Source organism: Pristiophorus japonicus, chromosome 4, assembly GCF_044704955.1.
Source record: "Pristiophorus japonicus isolate sPriJap1 chromosome 4, sPriJap1.hap1, whole genome shotgun sequence".
NCBI classification, from domain to species: domain Eukaryota; kingdom Metazoa; phylum Chordata; class Chondrichthyes; family Pristiophoridae; genus Pristiophorus; species Pristiophorus japonicus.
This window is the reverse complement of record NC_091980.1, coordinates 242,004,625-242,026,563: the sequence shown is the minus strand read 5'-3', so window position 1 is coordinate 242,026,563 and position 21,939 is coordinate 242,004,625. Positions and strand designations below refer to the sequence as shown.

Here is a 21,939-nt window from a genome sequence, read left to right as displayed (position 1 = left end):
CACGCCACACATTGCTGCATTCAACAGATGACTGAAGCCCTTTACGCTCACAGGACGGACTTTATAAACTTCCCTATGACCAGGGAGGCAGAGAGTGAGAGGGCTTTGGGTTTCTCGAGAATAGCAAACTTCCCCAAGGTGCAGGGAGCAATAGACTGTACGCACATCACCATGCGAGCACATTTTCAGGATGCAGAGGTGTTTCGGAACCAAAAGGGATTCCACTCCCTGAATGTGTAACTCGTTGTCGACCACAAGCAAATAATAATGGCAGTAAATGCAAATTTTCCAGGGAGCATCCATGATGCGCACATCTTGCGTGAGAGCACTGTCTCTGACCTGTTTAAGAGTCAGCCACAAGGTCACGGTTGGATGCTGGGGGATAAAGGATATGGCCTTGCCAGCTGGCTCTTGACCCTGCTGCGTAAGCCCCAGACAGAAGCCGAGAAGTACTACAATGAAAGCCATATATCCACACGCAATATCATCAAAAAGACAATTGGAGTTCTTAAGCTGTGCTTCAGATGCCTGGACCACTCAGGAGGCAACTTACAATACCACCCTGAGCAGGTCACTGAGTTCATTGAGGTGTGCTGCATGTTGCATAACTTAGCTATCAGTAGGGGACAAGAATTGCCAGATGGGACTGCCGGTCCACCTCAGGAGGGGAGGTGGAAGAGGAGGAACAGGAGGATGAGGAGGACAAGTGTTATGTATTGAATAAAGAGTCTGACCAGATACTGTAAGCTCAAAGTAATGTGTGACCGTAGTCCTTTATTACAGATCTCCAGAGTGTCTCTCCAGCCTGTGAGGCCTCCTTATGTACAGGTGCTCCCAAAGAATTATGGGATCCCTTGGGACTCCAGGGGATGAGCCATCTGGTGGTTAAACAAGGTATTTACAGGTTTACATATATAACAACAGTCCCCCCCCCCCCCCCCCCCCGCCCCAAGCCAATAGTGTAACTATTTACAATGTGAGTCGATCTGGGGTATTCTTCCTTTTTCTGTTTGATTGTCTCGGTGCAAATGCTGGTTTTGGTGAGTCGTTTGTTGGGCTCTCGCTGGGCTGCTGCGCAGCTGGCCTTGCAGTGCTGCTGGGTATGGTGAGTCCTGCTGGGCTGCTGCAGGTGATGGGTTCTGCTTTGTGGTCAACCGCAGGGTCGGTTGCCACTTGTGTGTGTGTTGGGGATCGAAAAAGGTAGAGTCTATTGTGGGTTGTTCTGGATTGTCCATGAATGTGAGTTTGGTTTGGTCCAAATGTTTTCTGCAGGTGAGTCCATTTGAAAGTTTGACCAGAAACACCCTACTCCCCTCTTTGGCCACAACAGTGCCATAGGTCAACACAAATACAGGATCATTAATCTCGATTTCGCGTGACACATTTGCGTGATTATAATATGTATTCTGTTGAAGCCGCCTGCTCTCTACCTGTTCGTGTCGATCAGGGTGGATTAACGAGACCCTTGTCTTAAGTGCCCTTTTCATGAGCAGTTCAGCGGGGGGAACCCCAGTGAGTGAGTGGGGTCTTGTGCGGTAATTAAGCAGGACTCGGGATAGGCGAGTCTGCAGTGAGCCTTCAGTTACCCTCTTCAAGCTCTGCTTGATTGTTTGCACTGCTCACTCTGCCTGACCATTTGACGCTTGTTTAAAATGGGGCAGTTGTGACATGTTTGATCCCATTGCGGGTCATGAACTCTTTGAACTCGGCACTGGTGAAGCACGGCCCATTGTCACTCACAAGGACATCAGGTAGGCCGTGCGTGGCAAACATGGCCCGCAGGCTTTCAATGGTGGCTGCAGACATGCTTGCCGACAATATCTCACATTCAATCCATTTGGAGTACGCATCTACAACCACAAGGAACATTTTTCCAAGAATGGGCCTGCATAGTCGACCTGGACCCTGGACCACGGTTTGGAAGGCCAGGACCATAAACTTAGTGGCACCTCCCTGGGTGCATTGTTTAACTGTGAACATGTGTTACATTTGTGCAAGCAGGACTGTAAGTCTGCATCGATACCAGGCCACCACACGTGGAATCTGGCTATCGCTTTCATCATTACAATGCCTGGGTGGTCACAATGCTGTGGAGGTCACTAATGAAAGTGTCTCTGCCCTTTTTTGGCATCATTACCCATAGGAAGCAGTCTGCCTGTATAGACGTTTCATCTCTGTGCCACTGGTACGGCTTTATTTCTTCCTGCATCTCTAACGCGACACTAGACCAACTCCCGTGGAGCACACAGTTTTTTACTGAGGACAGTAAGGGGTCCTGGCTCGTCCAAGTTCTAATCTGTCGGGCAGTAACAGGTGATTGCTCACTCTCAAATGCCTCCATTACCATAACTAAATCTGTGGGCTGTGCCATCTCCACCCTTGTGGCGGGCAATGGCAGCCTACTTAGAGCTTCGGCACATTTTTCTGTGCCTGGCCTGTGGCGGATGGCGTAGTTGTATATGGACAATGTGAGCACCAAAAAAAAAAAAAAATGTGAGCACCCATCTCTGGATGTGGGCCGATGCATTCGTGTTTATTCCCTTACTTTCAGAAAAGAGGGATATAAGTGGCTTATGGTCGATTTCCAATTCAAATTTTAGCCCAAACAGATATTGATGCATTTTCTTTACCCCATAAACACATGCTAATGCTTTTTCGATCATGCTGTAGGCCCCCTCAGCCTTAGACAGACTTCTGGATACATAAGCAACCAGTTGCAATTTCATTAGCTTGTTGCAATACACAGCCGACACCGTATGATGACGCATCACATGCTAGTACCAAACGCTTACATGGATCATACAACACAAGCAATTTGTTTGAGCATAACAGTTTTCTAGCTTTCTCAAAGACATTTTCTTGGCTTTTACCCCATACCCATTCATTTCCTTTACGCAGTAAAGAGTGCAGTGGTTCTAACAGTGTACTAAGACCCGGTACAAAGTTAGCAAAATAGTTCAGGAATCCAAGAAATGACCTCAGCTCCGTCATGTTCTGTGGTCTCGGTGCGTTCTTGATTGCCTCCGTCTTCGAATCGGTGGGCCTGATGCCGTCCGCTGCGATTCTTCTCCCCAGGAACTCCACTTCAGGTGCCAGGAAAATGCACTTTGAGCGTTTTAACCTGAGCCCCACACGATTAAGGGGACTAAGAACCTCCTCCAGGTTCTGCAGATGCTAAACAATGTCCCGACCTGTAACCAAGATGTCGTCCTGGAAGACCACGGTGCATGGCACCGACTTCAGCAAGCTTTCCATGTTCCTCTGGAATATCGCCGCGGCCGATCGAATCCCAAACAGGCATCTGTTGTAAATGAAAAGACCTTTGTGTGTGTTGATGCAGGTGAGGCCCTTCAATGATTCCTCCAGCTCCCCTGCGTCATGTAGGCCGAGGTCAAGTCCAGCTTTGTGAACGTTTTTCCTCCTGCCAGCATCATCTGCCTTTGGTAACGGTTATTGATCCTGCAGGGAGAAATGATTGATAGTTACTTTGTAATTGCCACAGATTATTACGGTGCCATCTTCCTTGAGGACTGGAACAATTGGACTGGCCCACTTGTTGAATTCGATCGGCGAAATGATGCCCTCTCGTTGCAGCCGGCCCAGCTCGATCTCCACCCTCTCTCTCATCATGTACGGTACCGCTCTCGCCTTGTGATGGATGGGACGCGCCCCCGGAATCAAATGGATCTACATTTTTGCTCCTTGGAACTTCCCAATACCCGGTTCAAACAGTGAAGGGAACTTGTTTAAGACCTGGGCATGTGAAGTGTCGTCGACGGATGAGAACGCTTGGACGTCGTCCCAGTTCCAACGTATCTTTCCCAGCCAGCTCCTGCCGAACAGCGTGGGGCCATCGCCCGGTACCACCCGGAGTGGTAATTTGTGCACCGCTCCATCATAGGAGACCTTTACAGTAGCACTGCCAATTATGGGAATCAGTTCCTTTGTATACGTTCTCAGTTTAGTGTGAATTGGAGTCAGGACAGGCCTTGAGGCCTTGCTGCATCAGTTTATCGAAAGTCTTTTTGCTCATCATGGACTGGCTCGTGCCCGTGTCCAGTTCCAGTGACACCGGGAGTCCATTTAATTCAACTTTCAGCATTATCGGGGGACACTTTGTGGTAAATGTGTGCACCCCATATACCTTAGCCTGAGGCTCTGGTTCGTTTTGATCCGCCGTGGATCTGTCCTCCTCTGCAACATGGTGGTTTGCAGGATTAGCAGGGTTTGCAACTCGCCTACACATACATTGGAGGTGTCCCATTGTTCCACAGACCTTGCAAATGTATCTTTTGAAGCGGCATGAATGGAAGCGATGATCACCTCCGCAGCGCCAACACGGTGTTAATGGCCTTGCATTCACCACCCTTGATGGTGGACTCTGAGACATCTGCGGACGTGCAGCTGCAGGCATGTGAGTCCTGCCCTGTACATTACAATTCGAAAACAACATTACTTTGTTCACAGTACTTGCAATAGCACTTGTGTGCTGAGAGATTTGTTTGGTATTGTCACTGGTGGTGATGAACGCCTGGGCTATCTCTATAGCTTTACTCAAGGTCGGTGTCTCTACAGTCAAAAGTTTGCAAAGTATTACTTCATGGCCAATGCAAAGTACAAAGAAGTCCCTGAGCATATGCTCCAAGTGTCCTTCAAATTTGCAATGTCCTACAAGGCGCCTTAGCTCGGCGACGTAGCTCGCCACTTCCTGGCCTTCAGACCTCTTGTACGTGTAGAACTGGTACCTCACCATCAGAACACTTTCCTTCGGGTTTCGGTGCTCCCGGACCAGTGTACACAAATCATCGTACGACTTCTCTGTGGGTTTCGCTGGAGCAAGCAGGTTTTTCATGAGGCCATACGTTGTTGCCCCGCAAATGGTGAGGAGAATCGCCCTTCGTTTGGCAGCGTTCGCTTCTCCTTCCAGCTCATTGGCCACGAAGTATTGGTCGAGTGGTTCCATGAAGGTTTCCCAATCATCTCCCTCCGAAAATTTCTCCAGGATGCCCACGGTTCTCTGCATTGGGGTTCGACATCTGTACCTCATTGCCAGTTGTTATGTATTGAATAAAGAGTCTGACGCGATACTGTAAGCTCAAAGTAATGTGTGACCGTAGTTCTTTATTACAGGTCTCTAAAGTACCTCTCCAGCCTGTTAGGCCTCCTTATGTATAGGTGCTCCCAAGGGATTGTGGGATCCCTTGGGACTTCCAGGGGATGAGCCATCTGGTGGTTAAACAAGGTTTTTACAGGTTTACATATATAACAACGAGGACCTCAGGGAGGACAATCAGGCTGGCATTGAAGCCATGCCCCCACCCCACCCTAGACTGCAGGAAAAGCCCGTGTCCAGATACGCAGCTGCAAGACTGTTGCGTCAGCAGCTCCTAAATGAACGCTTTGCGTGAAGTTATGTTGGTGACAGTTATAGTTGCATTACATTACGTTTCATCCTTGCCTGGCCTGGCCTCATCATTGTTTGCAACCCTTGTATTGATGTTTAACCTTTCTGTTATTGGAAGATACTGCACATCAAATAAAAATATTTAATAATTACAACATTTAAAAAATGTTTTTAAACAAACTAAAGTGAAAAAAAGAAACATATACATGAATATAAACACCCATCTCCTCCCTACCTCCACCCCAACAGTGATTTTTTTTTAACAACAACAATTTTTCAACAATAATTATAATATAACATGACACAAACACGCAACCACTCCCCCAACAGTCAACAAGTTTAAAATAACAATAACAATAATAAGAACAATAACAACCCCAACAGCGAACAATACAAAAACAAGAATAATTACCCCCTCCCCTACCTACAGCCATGCTTCCCTTTGCCTCTACCCCACTTGGTCTGAACCCCCTCCCCGCTTTCCCACTTACACCCCCCCTTCTACCCGCACTCACACCAAGCCGCCTTGCAACAGGGCACCTCGAGTGTTGCTGCTGCGTGGGGGCTGATGGTGGCAGAGTCACATTGGAAGTTGGAGAAGACGGATCCAAAGAAATGTCTTCTGAGTCAGAAGCAACTGCTTCCTCCCGTCTCGCGTCTGTCGACATAGTGGTACAGCACCTTGGGGTGCAGTGTCGTATCCTGAGACCACCGCCTGCTGCATGGCATCGATGGAATCGCCCATTCTCCACATTGCTGCAACCATCTGCACCATGTCCTCCGAGATATGTGGAGTCAGTGCGGCAATGTGACCGGTCAATCCACCCATTGCCTGGAGGAGCACTCGATCAATGTCGACGCTCGTCCTTGACAGTGTAATCATGTTCAGGTTGACATCTGCCTGTTGTTGAGCAATCCTACCTTGCCGAACCAACCTCCGCGGGGTCAGCATAGGCATTGGACCACTCGGGCGTGCTGCAAGGGGCTTGGCCCCTCTGCTTCCTCAGTGGAAGAAGACGTGGCCGCAGGAACATTGGAACAGCCTGCTTGAGGCTCATCATCCACCTCCTCGCTGGTGTCCTCCGTGATCAAGATCTGGACAAGGAGTCGTGAAGCTCTTGGGGCTTCAACACTTCCTGATTGCTCCTGGGGAACCTGGGGACCTAGAAAACATAAATGAGGTTAGTAGAAGAGAAGGGGAGGCCAGGGTGACATGAGAATACTTACGCTATGCAGGTAAATCCAGAAGGAGCAAAACTACTGCTATAAATATCACTGACAGACATCATATATAATTAACATCATGATAGTACAGAGTCTGCATGGCATTACAATGATATTTCATGATCCTATCATTAATTATATAACATTATATCAATCATATATTATACTGAAATGGCATTAAATTACTTTAAATCACCAATGGTTTATGCATTACTCACGTGGTGCAACAACAGGTTCAGCACCACCACAGGTGGCCGAACGATTATGCATACCCACTAGTGCCAAGGCCCGCTCCTCCAAGTCTGTCAGCTGGCAAAGTTCTGCAGGTCCTCCTCTGGTCCGCCTCTGCTCGGCTCTAATTTTTGAAATCTTCATCTACAAAGATAACAAGAGCATGGCATAAGCTAATTGCCTTGGTACTACTACAGATATTACTAGATACTATTACTACTACACAACACACAGAACTTACAGATAATCCACAATTAGTCATTGCCCATGCTATTCATCATTAACGTTATATGCTAATATGCTTTGTATGCAATTGAATGCATGGTTATATCTATAGTCGGAGAATAAATTTAATAAGATCGTGGTTAGGAACTAACGCATGACATCAAGATTACCAGCTTAATTACCATCCGGCAGATCTACATTTTAATTAATGAGTCATTGCAACATTACAATTATAAATTTAATAATTTAATACTTACTCTTCCAGAACCAACCAGGTCATCCAGTGCTTGTGGCACTGGTTTGGTTCATGCACATTGTGGGCCGCCGATGAAACTACCTTGGCGATCTCCGCCCATATCATCTGGTATACACGGGGGGAGGTTGGGGGGGGGGGAGGGTTCCCACGACCATCCCGGTTTAATTTGGCCCAACGAGTTTCCATCTCGTGGACCAGGGCAGCATTCGCTGCCTGAGAAAACCTCTTTGCTCTCCTTCTCCCACCCATCTCTGCCATCCCACTCCCCTCACCCACCTCCGCCACCTCACCAACATCACTCACTCCTGACTCCACGTAATCCATCTGAATGTTATAATTTTTATAATCTGCTTTTTCAATCAATGACTTTCTCTGCTCTCTCTACTCTCTCTCTCTCTCTCTCTTTCAAGTCTTCTGAGCATGCACAGATGACCCCTGACCTCATGAATCGCGGGAAAAGTTAAACAGCTAAAAAAAAATGCATGCGCAGAATGGCCATTGCCTTGCACGACGGAATAAATCGCTATCGCCCATTTCACATCGCTACGGCTATCACCCAAATTAAAACGGCGAAACTAGCGATTGTTAAAATGGGTGATATTCTGCCGATCCCAAAAAATAATCACCATTTTTGGGCGATATCGATGTAAATAGAAAGTCTAGCCCGTAGACTCTTGTTTCTGACCATGTAATTGGCATTATTTAAGTTTAAGACTCTTGTTTCCAACTGAAGTATTTCATTCTCAAACTCAATGTGAAATGTTATATCATGATCACTGTTCCCAGAGGATCGCCACCCTCCTTTTGTTGTTTTTCTGTCATCAGCATCTCCAAGGCTCCATCTGAAAACTGAAGTGCTCTCCTTCATCCAGCCACGATTCCTTTTCTGCATGGCAACAATGAAGTAGCCCCTTTAAATTGGAGCTTCAACCTTTAAATGATGCTCTTGGGTCCCACCAGGCAATATCAGTGAGTGCAAAGTTTGGGGCTTGGTGGGCTTATTGCTTTCGAACTGATAGTTGAAAATTTACCCGAAGTGCTTAGTTGATTCAAGGAAGGAAAAGTTATTGGTGCTTTTATCTCAATCTGCACATCAACAACCTTTACTGATTGGCCATAGAAGACATTGATGGAGACTATTGAGATATCTGCAGTGGACCATTTTCTCATCCAAAAATGAGGATTGCAGGCAGAATGCAAAGATGGGAATATGGGGATAAATACAGTGGGAACAAAAATCCAAGCTACAGATAAATTGTTGCAACAGCTCTTCGTTTATTTCACTGGAAAGTGAAGCTGATTCAAGGTTTGAGTGTTGTGACCACAGAAGTTGCTTATGCTGATCGTAGAGATTCTATGCAGCAAAATCAAGAGGAAAGCTAAAAGCAAAATGTGAAAGTTTGTAAATACACATGGAAATTGGGCGGGGGAGATCTGTTCTCAATTTATTGCCACTTTGGAAAAGTAGAAAAGTACATTTTCCCAGTTTTGTTGCCAAAATCTAACCTTGGCATTCGCTACAAAAACAAGTTAGTTGCTTCCCTTCTCTCCCCCCTTCCCCATCTATATAAATTGTGCTCAAGCTGCATGTAGTAGAAACACCAGCACGCCTTTCAGATCGTGTGATCATCCCTTTGAGGAGTGTTCACATTTCAGCCTCAGGGTGTAACATATACACGTCTGTCTGTATGTAACATGTTAGCAGATGGAGCCATTAAGCTTCAATATGGTGATCTGCGGCGGAACATTGGAAGATGTATTATTGCCTTCAGCTGATTTCGAAAGCCAGGACAAAAGAACCTCTTATTTAAAACAAGTTTAAAAGGAGGAGCGTTTCTATCCCCTGCTGCCCATAAGCAATAACAAAAGAGAAAGCCGGAATACCCGGAGCTGGTTGTCGGATAGGTGGGAGGCTGTTGTGTAAGAGCACGCACGCAGTGATTTGTTGTGTGAGGAAAGGCTGACAGAAAGGGTGCAGTGATGGCCGGGCTGCAATGAAATGCTTTCTCATGTATACATAAAAGCTGTGGCACGCGAAGCCAGACAGGCGATGGCATGTTAGGGAGTGGAACATACCATCTGGACAACCACAAGAGGGGAACACATCACAGGCAGCTCCCAAAACGCACCAGTCAGTCCAACCTGCACACCCCAATGTGGGACTCCGACGAGGGCAAAGGAGGAGAAGCGACGCGATAAAACTAGCCTCGGCACCTTATGCCAAAAGCCCCAAAACTATTTAAAAATACACCCGAGCAGTTGCTCCCCCTCATTCTTTCCAGCATATGTGTAAACTCACCCGCACACCACATGTGTTCTGTTCCTGCTGGACTATCAGAGATGTGGCAGTGAAGTTTGCCTCAGCTCCAGTAACAGTTCCTCACTTCAGTGAATCTTCCTCGGACATCATACCTCGGCTGCTCGGGATTTGTGGCTGAATGTGAGGTACAGTAACAACTTCTTTCGTGGCAACCAGTGGAATACTTGTAGTGTTTGAGAGGGAGAGAGTGCTGGTTTTGCTTTAGACTCTTTTTATTTTTTTCCTTTGCTGTGGGCTTCGTGGAGCTAGTTTTGTTGTTCAATGGGGTAAAGTAGCCTTTGGGGAGTTGCTTCCGAGATCTGTACAGTTGCAATAATAAATCATTTTGGGGAGAAAAAGTTACTGGAGATGCTGTATTTAAAAAAAACATTTCTATTCCTTGTGAAACTTTTATCTTTTTTTGGCAAGCTATTTACTTTCACAATATTGAATAAATGTTATTATTTTGAGGTATTCTGTACATTATTCACAAATCGTACAATCTTAAAGGATCTTTGGAACAAATCTCCCTGTAGCTTCTTGTAGGAAAAACTGTCATTCCTGTGGGTTTTATTGAACCTCGTCAGTTCCAACAAGATCCTATAGGGCACAGTTGTATCGTCCTCCAGGATTTTTGTTAAATGTATTTGGTCGCTGTTGATCTGTAATATTTGTGTTCTATAAAATTACATTTAAGATGTTAGAGTCTATTACGTTGGTTTCCCTTCAAAGCCGCAGGGTACAATTTATGCGATTAGTCACTTCTACGAAGGGACTGCATGTGGCTTAAATTTTAAAGAATGCTAGTCATTTCCTTTCTGAGATTTCTGGGAGTTGATTTTTCAGATCTAAACAGTAATTGCTGCTTGGAACATTTTCTAAGCTGCAAGCCCTCAGTAAACCTTTTTATTCAAAACATTATGTATTAATTCCAGAGCTTAACGGATATTTGCAATATCCCCTTGTGCTTTCAGTCAATTATTAAAAAGAGAAACCAATTTTCTTGGGTTTGGGGAGGGGAGAGGCTGCATTGAACGTGAGTCAAAGATTACAATAGGCATCCAGTCTACCTTTAACTGAATTTCAATACAATATTTAAATTGCCATGTATGATCCTATTGGACCCTGTAAAAAGCAAAATCCTATAAGATTTGTTGGGAAATCTTCAGGTATCCAATAGAATTATACTACAGTTTTGAATAGACTGTTCCACTGACTATTTTGATAAGGGCAGTGTGTGTGCAGGTATGGTGTAGTCACTCTAGTTAATTTAATGACTTTTGCTTGATTCTTGCAACAAGAAGCTGAGAGGCCTTTGATTGCTTGCTGGGGTTCCTTTGATTTGCCCATTTAGTGACTACAGGAAACCAAACATTTTTCTCTCTTCATGGATGTATACAGAAGGGCACAGGAAATCTCTCTTTTTGCTGTATCTGCTGCATTGTAGCAGTCAATTAAGGCTGACTTTAATTCCACCCAGTAATGCTCTAGGGAGGTACTGCTGCTATTAGAAAACAATGTGCGTTAGTCCAACACAGAAAAAAAAGGAAAAAGGAAGGTTAAGTTGGTTCTTTAAAAAAAGTATGTGTTGTTCTATTGAGATGCCTTGGCTGCTTGACAGAAAGTTTATTTTGATCATGTGTGACGCATTTGTGAAGAAAGGATTCAGACTATATTTTAAAGAATAGAGATTGTTACTGACAGGCGCAGCATAACTAAGTCTGAAAGCTGGCATTCCTTACACTGTATGGTAAAAATAAAATACATTGAATAAAAACACATTGATCAAGTATGTGGATGGAGAAAACCACTGAAAATAGGGGCCTCAACTGAGGCCTGCTTCCCATGTGGTACTGCCTTGCTACAGTCATATGCTTCAGGCTTATGTTGATAAATTAGTTTGCTTTTGTTCATTTTTTTTTAAATGGTATCCTGTTAGTCTCATTCAGCTGGTGTTTCTCTGATGACCTTGTATCTTGGAGCTGTAACTATAACAGTCAGGCTAATATTGTCTGCAGCTGTTTTTTTTAGTACTTGTGTTTCTTATTCTAAACATTGGTGGACATAGTTGTACATTTTCACCTTGCTTGGCCAGCTACAACATGACTTTTACACAACAAACCAAGAATGCCTGGTGCATTACAATCACTTTTCAACTCTAATATTTTTCAATTGGCTTCAAATCTTTTAGTTTTTAAAATCTCTAAATGAAAGTGATATTTGCTTATGCCTGTAGAACTCTTCTTCACAGTGAGTTGACACTGTCACTTGGGGGGAAAAATGCCTTGAAGTCATGTAAGAAATTTTAGAAGAAGCATGTGGACTGTTTAAGAGTAAACTGTTACTAGTGGGACTGAATCTTTACTGATTTGGAACTGTTAACAGCCATTGTGTTCAGCGTCTACTGCACCAACCTTACTGAAGCACTACTGATTTCTTTGCCAAATAATAGTTTAACCTTTCTTTAGCATTGAATCATTTTCATGTGCATGCAGGTTCATCAGTGCAATTTGCTGTATAATCAGACTCGGAACCTGGTGTATTGATTTACTGCTGGCTGAACCTTGTAATGCCGAAATCTACTGGGCGACTGATCACTCAATGCTGGGTATTATTCGGGCCAAATTGCTGAATTACTCCTCTAAGCAGCTAGTAAAAGAAAATCATTTGACTTATATATTCTTTACTAAAATATAATATACCTGTACATATAAGTCAGGCAGCAGTTTGTAAGGGATGGGGAAATTTCTGGAGGATTGTCCATAGGGCACAGAACATTTTTATTGGTTCAAATCTATCATTCCTTACAACAATAACTTGCATTTATTTAGCGCCCTTAACCTAGTAAAACATCCCAAGGCACTTCACGCGAGGTGTTGCTTAGCCGGGAACCAATGTAGGTCAGTGAGCGCAGGGGTAAACAAGAACAAATACTGTGGAGGTGGATAATGTAGTCCTAGCATTGCATGTTTGTTTGACGCCAAGCCACACAAGGAGAAATTAGGGCAGAAAAGAGGTAGGTTTTAAGGAGAGTCGTAAAGGAGGATAGAGAGGTAGAGAGGCAGCGAGGTTAAGGGAAGAAATTCCAGAGCTTAAGGCCAAGGCAACAGAAGGCACGGCCACCAATGGTTGAGCGATTAAAATTGAGGATGTGCAAGAGGCCAGAATTGGAGGAGTGCAGAGATCTCGGAGGGTTGTAGGGCTGGAGGAGGTTACAGAGTTAGGGAGGGACAAGGCCATGGAGGGATTCGAAAACAAGGATGAGAATTTTAAAATTGAGGTGTTGCTTGACCGGGAACCAATATAGGTCAGCGAGCACAGGGGTGATGGGTGGAGAAAAACAAATACGATCTGAAAAACTTTGTGGAGGTGGATAATGTAGTCCTGACACTGCATGTACCATTACCCAAATGATCTGATCTTGCAAGGTTATGTTGGGCATCAGCAGCCAATGAAGCGTTTACATTGTCACAGTTTTTTTAAAGCCATGGGTGCTACATCCCATTTAAGAATTGGCCATTGGATGTCTCAAGAAAGCAGGTTCCTAAGTAAGCGTGGCCCAATATTAAGGAGAGGTCCATCCAGGTCTAAAAGTTGACATTGTTAATGGGCACCAAAGGCCTCCTTAATAAATGCCAAAGTTTGGACAGATGGGCCTCTTCTTATTATAGGGCCACCTTTTACATAAGTAGCCAGCTTTGTTGAGGCCTCCCGTGGTCAGTTGTTAGCAGCACTCCCCAGGTACTCCAGTCACACATTATGGGCTTTGTGCACAGGTAGTATGTAGGCGTCTAAATGCCTTAGGCAGTAGAAAGTAGTGCCAGGGGCTCTGTATTATTGTGTGCACAGGCCTGAGATCTACTCTGCGTCTGATGCATTCAGTGGATGGCAATGCAGCTTGAAGCATCAGGCACAGAGCAGATGAACAGGCCTCCTTGCCCAATAATGTTGGACCACTGTTTCTGTGTATGCTTGAAAGGAAAACGAATCAAACCAAGCAAAAAGAACAATCAAATTGCTCATTTTTTTGAACTGCTTTCCTTGGCAGGGCCAGCTTCCTCACTCCCCTTATATACCTCGAAACGTTAAACTTATAATATACTGGGGGGAAAAAATAATTCTGAAAAGTATCAATAAACTTACCATGGAATTTCAAAATTATGAAATGTTTTGAGAGGATAAGTCGTAAACGATTGTTTACACTGCTTGGTAAATCAGTAGCAATGGGTATAAGCTGAGGATTATCACTAGAAGAGTAAAAGGAGAAGTTAGACAAATTTTTATTGACTCGGGGTTGTTAGAATGTCGAATGTATTACCACAAGTGGCTATTGATGCAGAGACTAAATATAATTTAACTGGGAATTGGATAGGTTTATAAAAATGAAGAGTATAAAAAGATATGGGCAAATAATTGGAATTAGAAGCAATTTGCCCCAGTTGAAGAATTGTTGACAGGCACAGTGGGCTGATCAGCCTCCTTCTGTGCTATAAGTTCTATGATTTTTCAATGACTAGGTGGTAGCAGTCTCACCTCTGAGTTTGAATGTTGTGGGTTTAAGCACCGCTCCAGAAACTTGAGCACATAATGTAGGCTGACACTTCCGTGCAGTACTGAGGGAGTGCTGCACTGTCGAAGGTGCTGTCTTTCGGATGAAACATTAAATCGAGGTCCCGTCTACCCTCTCAGGTGGCAGTAATAGATCCAATGGCATTATTCAAAGAAGAGCAGGGAAGGTCTCCCAGTGACCTGGCCAAGATTTATACGTCAACCAACACCCATAGGAATGTAAAAATTTCTAGCCGAAAAAAGACCAAGGTCCACCTAGTTCACCTTCTACCATCATGTTTATGGGAGCTTGCTGTGTGCAATTTGGCTACCGCATTTCTGACATTACAACAGTAACTACACTTAAGTATTTCATTGGCATTAAAGCGCTTTGCGATGTCTTGAGATCATGAAAGGCGCTACATAAATGCTTGGTCTTTCGGTCTTTTTCACTCTTGCTCTCACACTTCCTTCAAAGGCTTCCTTAAGAACATAGGGCCCAAATTTGGCTCACCTGTTTTTTCACCGCACTCACCGGGGATGCGCCGACTTCCTAGGGTGAACACAGCAGCGAAAAGATCTCCCTGGATTCTGGCTGCTCTGTGGCCTCTCCCAGGGCTTGGCGCGGCATGGTCTGTCCATTAGGGGGTGGAGCTAGGGCCCTGCTTGAAAAACAGTGCCGGAGCTCAACGCATGCGCACTGGAGGTTTCGCGCATGTGCATTAGCTCCTGCCCCCAGCTGTGCTGCAGCGTGGGACCCGTGCACCCCGCCCTTATCCTCAGCCGAGTGACCTCACGACGCGCGCTGGGCTGGCTGCTGAAATAATCAGAGAGAGTCAGATCGTTGTGTGTGTTCTGCGAGCCCAGCCCCCTGTCCGTTGATTCCTGCAGCCTGTGTGTTGTGCAAGCCCAGTCCAGCCTGCCTGTGTGTTCTGTGAGCCTAGTTCCCTGTGCTCTCCCGCCCGGTCGTCCCTCCTGCACCTATCCCCGGCCGAGTGGCCTCTCGTACCGGCCGGCCCGCTGACTTCCTGGGCCGAGTTAGGAAGGTTGGACTTAAGTTTTATTTTTTATTTATTATTGATGGTTTTTATGCTTCTTGAATGTTGTTGTGAAGGTGTTTAGTGCTTTACAGGGTCCTCTCCGCTTCCCTTCCCCCCCGCCCCCATCTCTGGCTACCTGCGCTGATTTCTTAACTCTCCGCAAAAGTGGCCACATACACTGGCCTGTTAGTTTGGAGCAATTATTAGCTGTCCAAAGTGGCTTAAATGGCCAAAACAGGCGTAGGTGGCTGGTAACGCCCCCTTTTGAAAAACACTAAACATAACTAAAAATATCCTAACTAACTCATTACACTGGCGCAAATTGAATGTGCAAAATGGGGATTTTTAAGACACTCCAGAAAAATCAAGTTGCTCCAAAAAAAACAGCATCTCCTGGGCAATTTTGGGCCCATAAGAACATAAGAAATAGGAGCAGGAGTAGGCTTCCTGGCCCCTTGAGCCTGCTCCGTCATTTAATAATTTCATGACTGATCTGATCATGGACTGAGTTCCATTTCCCTGCCCGCTCCCCATAACCCTTTATTCCCTTATCGCTCAAAAATCTGTATATCTCCGCCTTAAATATATTGAATGACCCAGCCTCCACAGCTCTCTGGGGCGGAGAATTCCATAGATTTACAAACCTCTGAGAGAAGAAATTCCTCCTCATCTCAGTTTTAAATGGGCGGCCCCTTATTCCAAGATTATGTCTCTGAGTTTTAGTTTCCCCTATGAGTGGAAATATCCTCTCTGCATCCACCTTGTCGAGCCCCCTCATTATCTTATATGTTTCGATAAGATCACCTCTCAGTCTTCTGAACTCCAATGAGTATGGGCTCAACCCACTCAACCTATCTTCATAAGTCAACCCCCTCATCTCCGCAATCAACCTAGTGAACCTTCTCTGAACAGCCTGCAATGCAAGTATATCCTTCCTTAAATACAGAGACCAAACTGTACGCAGGTGTGGCTTCACCAATACCCTGTACAGTTGTAGCAGGACTTCTCTGCTTTTATACTCTATCCCCCTTGCAATAAAGACCAACATCCCACTCGCCACTGTTTGCCAACCAGAAAATTACCCATTTATCCCGACTCTCTGTTCTCTGTTAGTTAGCTAATCCTCTATCCATGCTAATATATTACCCCCAACTCCGTGAACTTTTATCTTGTGCAGTAACCTTTTATATGGCACCTTATCGAATGTCTTCTGGAAATCCAAATACACCACATCCACTGGTCCTGCCCCTTATCCACCTTGCTCGTTACATCCTCAAAGAACTCCAGCTAATTTGTCAAACATGATTTCCCTTTCATAAAACCATGCTGACTCTGCTTGATTGAATTATGGTTTTCCAAATGTCCCGCTACTACTTCCTTAATAATGGACTCCAGCATTTTCCCAACGGCAGAGGTTAGGCTAACTGGTCTATAGTTTCCTGCTTTTTGTCTGCCTCCTTTTCTAAATAGGGGTGTTGCATTTGCTTTCCAATCCGCTGGGACTGCTCCAGAATCCAGGGAACTTTGGTAGATTACAACCAATGCATCCACTATCTCTACAGCCACTTCTTTTAAGACCCTAGGATGTATGCCATCAGGTCCCGGGGACTTGCCCACCTTTAGTCCCATTATTTTACCAAATACTATTTCATTAGTATTGTGTTCCTAACATAGATGAGACTGCAAACAGGGAGGTTAAAGTAACAGTGACTTTAACCTCCCTGTGTGACTCAGTCTTTATCAAGACACTCCAGAGTGAGGAACAAGCCTTAGGGGCCAGCTTATATACAGTGCTCCCAAGGGATCTCTTGGGACTTCAGGGGATGCGCTCCCTGGTGGCGGAACATGGGAGTGCATGCTTTACAGATACACAACATCACTCCCCCCGCAAAGTCAAAGTGAAAACTATTTACAAGGTGAGGCGGTCGTGAGCCTTTCTTTCCCTGGTGGACTGCCTCGGTACAAATGTCTGTTCTGGTGTGTTGGCTGTGCCCTCGCTGGGCTGGCGTGTTGTTGGCCCTGCAGGGCTGCTGGGTGAGCCTGTCCTTGCTGGGCTGTTGGGCGTCATGGGTTCGATTTCCTGGTCCGGGGTGGTGTCGTTGATCCTTTGGGTGTGTGTTGTGGGCTCGAAAAAGATGGTGTCTGCTGTGAGTTGTTCAGGGCGGTCTGTGAACTGCAGCCTCGTTTGGTCCAGGTGCTTTCTGCAAACTTGTCCATTGTCTAGTTTGACTACAAACACCCTACTCCCTTCTTTAGCGATCACTGTGCCTGCAGTCCACTTGGGACCATGTCCAAAGTTTAGCACATACACAGCTTCATTCAGATCAATTTCCCGTGACACAGTGGCGCGACCATCATTTACATTTTGTTGCTGCCATCTGCTCTCTTTACCTGATCATGCAGGTTGGGGTGAACCAGCGAGAGTCTGGGTTTAAGTGTCCTTTTCATGAGTAGCTCAGCCGGGGGCACCCCTGTGAGTGAGTGGGGTCTCTGAGCAGTAGCTGAGCAGTACTCGGGACAGGCGGGTTTGGAGTGAGCCTTCTGTGACTCGTTTAAGGCTCTGTTTGATGGTTTGTATTGCCCGCTCTGCCTGCCCATTGGAGGCTGGTTCAAACGGGTCCGAGGTGACATGTTTGATCGCATTGCAGGTCATGAATTCTTTAAATTCGGCACTGGTGAAACATGGCCCGTTGTCACTGACCAGTATGTCAGTCAGGCTGTGGGTGGCAAACATGGCCCTCAGGCTTTCAATGGTGGCGGTGGCGGTGCTTCCCGGCATTATTTCACATTCAATCCATTTTGAAAAAGCATCCACCACCACCAGGAACATTTTACCGAGAAACGGGCCCGCATAGTCGACATGGATCCTCGACCATGGTCTGGAGGGCCAGGACCACAAACTTAGTGGTGCCTCTCTGGGCGCGTTGCTCAACTGAGCGCACACGCGGCATTGCCGTACACAGGACTCTAAGTCAGAGTCGATACCGGGCTACCACACGTGGGATCTGGCTATCGCTTTCATCATTACTATACCCGGGTGTGTGCTGTGGAGATCCGAGATGAACGTCTCCCTGCCCTTTTTGGGTAGCACTGCATGGTTACCCCACAAGAGGCAGTCTGCCTGAATGGACAGCTTGTCCTTTCGCCGCTGGAACGGCTTGATTGGCTCTTGCATTTCAACAGGGATGCTGACCCAGCTCTCATGCAGTACACAGTTTTTTACTATGGACAGCAGAGGATCCTGGCTGGTCCAAGTCCTAATCTGGCAGGCCGTGACAGGTGATTTATCATTTTCAAACGCTTCCATGACCATCAACAAGTCTGCGGGCTGCGCCACCATCAGCAAGTTTGCAGGCTGCACCATTTCCACCCCCGTGGTGGGCAATGGTAGCCGACTGAGAGCATCCGCACAGTTCTCGGTGCCTGGCCTGTGGCGGATGGTATAGTTATACGCTGATAGTGCGAGTGCCCAACTTTGTATGCGGGCTGAGGCATTAGTATTTATCCCCTTGTTTTCAGCGAACAGGGATATGAGGGGCTTGTGATCGGTTTCCAGCTCAAATTTGAGGCCAAACAGATACTGATGCATTTTCTTTACCCCGAACACACACGCTAATCATGCTGTAGGCCCTCTCGGCCTTAGACGAACTCCTGGAGGCATAGGCGACAGGTTGCAACTTCCCCGCAACGTTAGCTTGTTGTAACACACTCCCGACTCCATACGACGACGCATCACATACTAGCGCAAGTCTTTTACACGGGTTATACAATACAAGCAGCTTGTTGGAGCATAAAATGTTTCTGGCTTTCTCAAAAGCAATTACTTGGTTTTTTCCCCATACCCAGTTCTCACCTTTACGCAATAACACATGTAGGGGCTCTAAAAGGGTGCTTAACCCCAGTAGGAAGTTACCAAAATAGTTGAGGAGTCCCAGGAACGACCGCTGCTCCATGACGTTCTGTGGCCTGAGCGCGTTTCTGATAGCCTCTGTCTTGGCATCTGTGGGCAGAGTGATGTCCACCGTGATCTTTCTCCCCAAAAACTCCACTTCTGTAGCCATGAAGATGTATTTCGACCACTTCAGCCGCAGCCCTACGCGATCCAGTCACTGGAGGACCTCCTCCAGTTTTTGTAGGTGCTCGACGGTGTCCCGACCCGTGACCAATATGTCATCCTGAAAAACCACAGTGCGTGGTACCGACTTGAGTAGGCTCTCCATGTTTCTCTGGAAGATCGCTGCAGCCGACCGAATTCCAAACGGGCATCTGTTGTAGATGAACAGCCCCTTGTGCGTGTTGATGCAGGTGAGGCCCTTCGAAGACTCCGCCAGCTCCTGCGTCATGTAGGCCGAAGTCAGGTCGAACTTGGTGAACGCCTTGTCTCCTGCCAGCGTCGCAAATAGGTCGTCTGCCTTAGGTAGCAGGCATTGGTCCTGTTGCGAGAAATGATTAATAGTTACTTTATAATCGCCGCAAATCCTGACCGTGCCATCACTTTTGAGTACTGGAACAATCGGGCTGGCCCACTCGCTGAATTCCACTGGGGACATGATGCCCTCGCGTTGCAGCCTGTTCAGCTCGATTTCCACTCTCTCCCTCATCATGTGAGGTACCGCTCTCGCCTTGTGGTGAATGGGTCGTGCATCTGGGACCAAGTGGATCCGCACCTTCGCCCCGGAAAAGTTTCCAATGCCTGGCTCAAAAAGGGAAGGAAATTTGTTAAGAACCTGGGTACATGAGGCCTCATCGACCTGTGATAGCGCTCGGATGTCATCCCAGTTCCAGCGGATTTTGCCCGGCCAGCTCCTTCCAAGCAGTGTGGGGCCATCGTCCGGGACAAACCAGAGTGGCAGTTCGTGCACCGTGCCCTCGTAGGTGATCTTGACCATAGTGCTGCTCAGGACAATGATGAGCTCTTTGGTGTACGTTCTCAGTTTCGTGTGGATGGGGCTCAGGGCTGGTCTGAGTGCTTTTTTGCACCACAGTCTCTCAACCATCTTTTTACTCATGATGGATTGGCTAGCGCCAGTGTCCAGTTCCACGGCTACGGGTAAGACAATTAATTTTACATTTAGCATTTTCGGTGGACATTTCGTTGAAAATGTGTGCACCCCCTGTACTTCAGCATCTGCCTCCTCTCAGGCTTAAAATTGCTTTGATCCACCATGGACCGATCTTCCTCTGCCACGTGGTGGTTAGCAGGTTTTGTAGAGCTTGCAGCTCGTCTGGAACCACGTTGGAGGTGCCCCAGTGTTCCACAGCTCTTGCAAACATACCCTTTGAAGCGGCATGAGTAGCCTGAATGGAAGCCTCCACAATGCCAACAAGGTGTGAATTGCCTTGCATTCATCCTTTGTTGCGGACTCTGAGTCATCTGGGTCACCTGAGGCCTGCTGGCAGTTGCAGACTCGTGGTTTCTGCCCTGTACATTTCTGCTCGCAAACACAGTTCCAGTTAATTTATGAACATTGCTAGCACTTGTGTGCTGAGAGATTTGTTTGGTGTTATCACTGGTGGACATAAACGCCTGTGCTATCGCAATGGCCTGACTGAGGGTCGGTGTCTCTACAGCCAAAAGTTTTTGTAGGATGGTCTCGTGGCCAATGCCCAGTACAAAAAAGTCTCTGAGCATCTGCTCCAGGTAGCCATCAAACTCACATTGTCCTGCAAGTCGCCTTAGCTCGGCGACATAGCTCGCCACTTCCTGACCTTCAGATCGCTGGCACATGTAGAACCGATACCTCGCCATCAGCACGCTCTCCCTCGGGTTAAGATGCTCCCGAACCAGTGTACACAGCTCCTCATACGACTTATCTGTGGGTTTCACCGTAGCCAGAACATTCTTCATGAGGCTGTAGGTCAGTGCCCCGCAGACCGTAAGGAGGATCACTCTCCTTTTTGCAGCGTTTCCTTCTCCGTCCAGCTCATTGGCTACAAAGTACTGGTCTAGCCATTCGACATAGGCTTCCCAGTCCTCACCCTCCAAGAACTTCTCCAGGATGCCCACAGTTTGCTGCATCTTTGCGTTGGATTCGAATACTCGTCGGCAGTTATTGTGTCCCGAACACAGATGAGACTGCACATAGGGAGGTTAAAGCAACAGTGACCTCAGTCTTTATCAAGACACTCCAGAGTGAGGAACAGGCCTTAGGGGCCGGCTTTTATACAGTGCTCCCAAGGGATGCTGGGATCCCTTGGGACTTCAGGGGATGCATCCCTGGTGGAGGAACATGGGAGTGCATGCTTTACAACAATTAGTAATAGTGATTGTATTAAGTTCCTCCCTCCCTATAGCCCCTTGGTTATCCACTATTGGGATGTTTTTTGTATCTTCTACCGTGAAGACTGATACAAAATATTTTTTCAACGTCTCTGCCATTTCCCTGTTATCCATTATTAATTCCCCAGTCTTATCCTCTAGGGGACCAACATTTACTTTAGCCACTCTTTTCCTTTTTATGTACCTGTAAAAACACTTACCTTTTTCTGTTTTTATATTTCGTGCTAGTTTACTTTCATAATCTATCTTCCCTCTCTTTATCAGTTTTTTAGTCGTTCTTTGCTGGCTTTTAAAAGTTTCCCAATCCTCTGGCCACCCACTAGTCTTGGCCACATTGTATGCCCTTGTTTTCAATTTGATACCATCCCTTATTTCCTTAGTTAGCCATGGATGATTATCCCTTCTCTTCCAGTCTTTTCTTCTCATTGTGAT

The 21,939-nt window shown here is 46.3% G+C and overlaps 1 protein-coding gene across 3 annotated transcripts in view; it reads left to right on the top strand.

Moving 5' to 3' along the window:
- Positions 1-8,978: 8,978 nt before the first annotated feature.
- frmd6 (FERM domain containing 6) overlaps positions 8,979-21,939 on the top strand; it is a 141,578-nt gene continuing 128,617 nt past the window's right edge. For all 3 annotated transcript variants that reach the window (XM_070879221.1, XM_070879222.1, XM_070879220.1), the window contains exon 1: positions 8,979-9,785. The gene's annotated coding sequence lies outside the window, so the exon portion shown is untranslated. The remainder of the gene's footprint in view (positions 9,786-21,939) is intronic.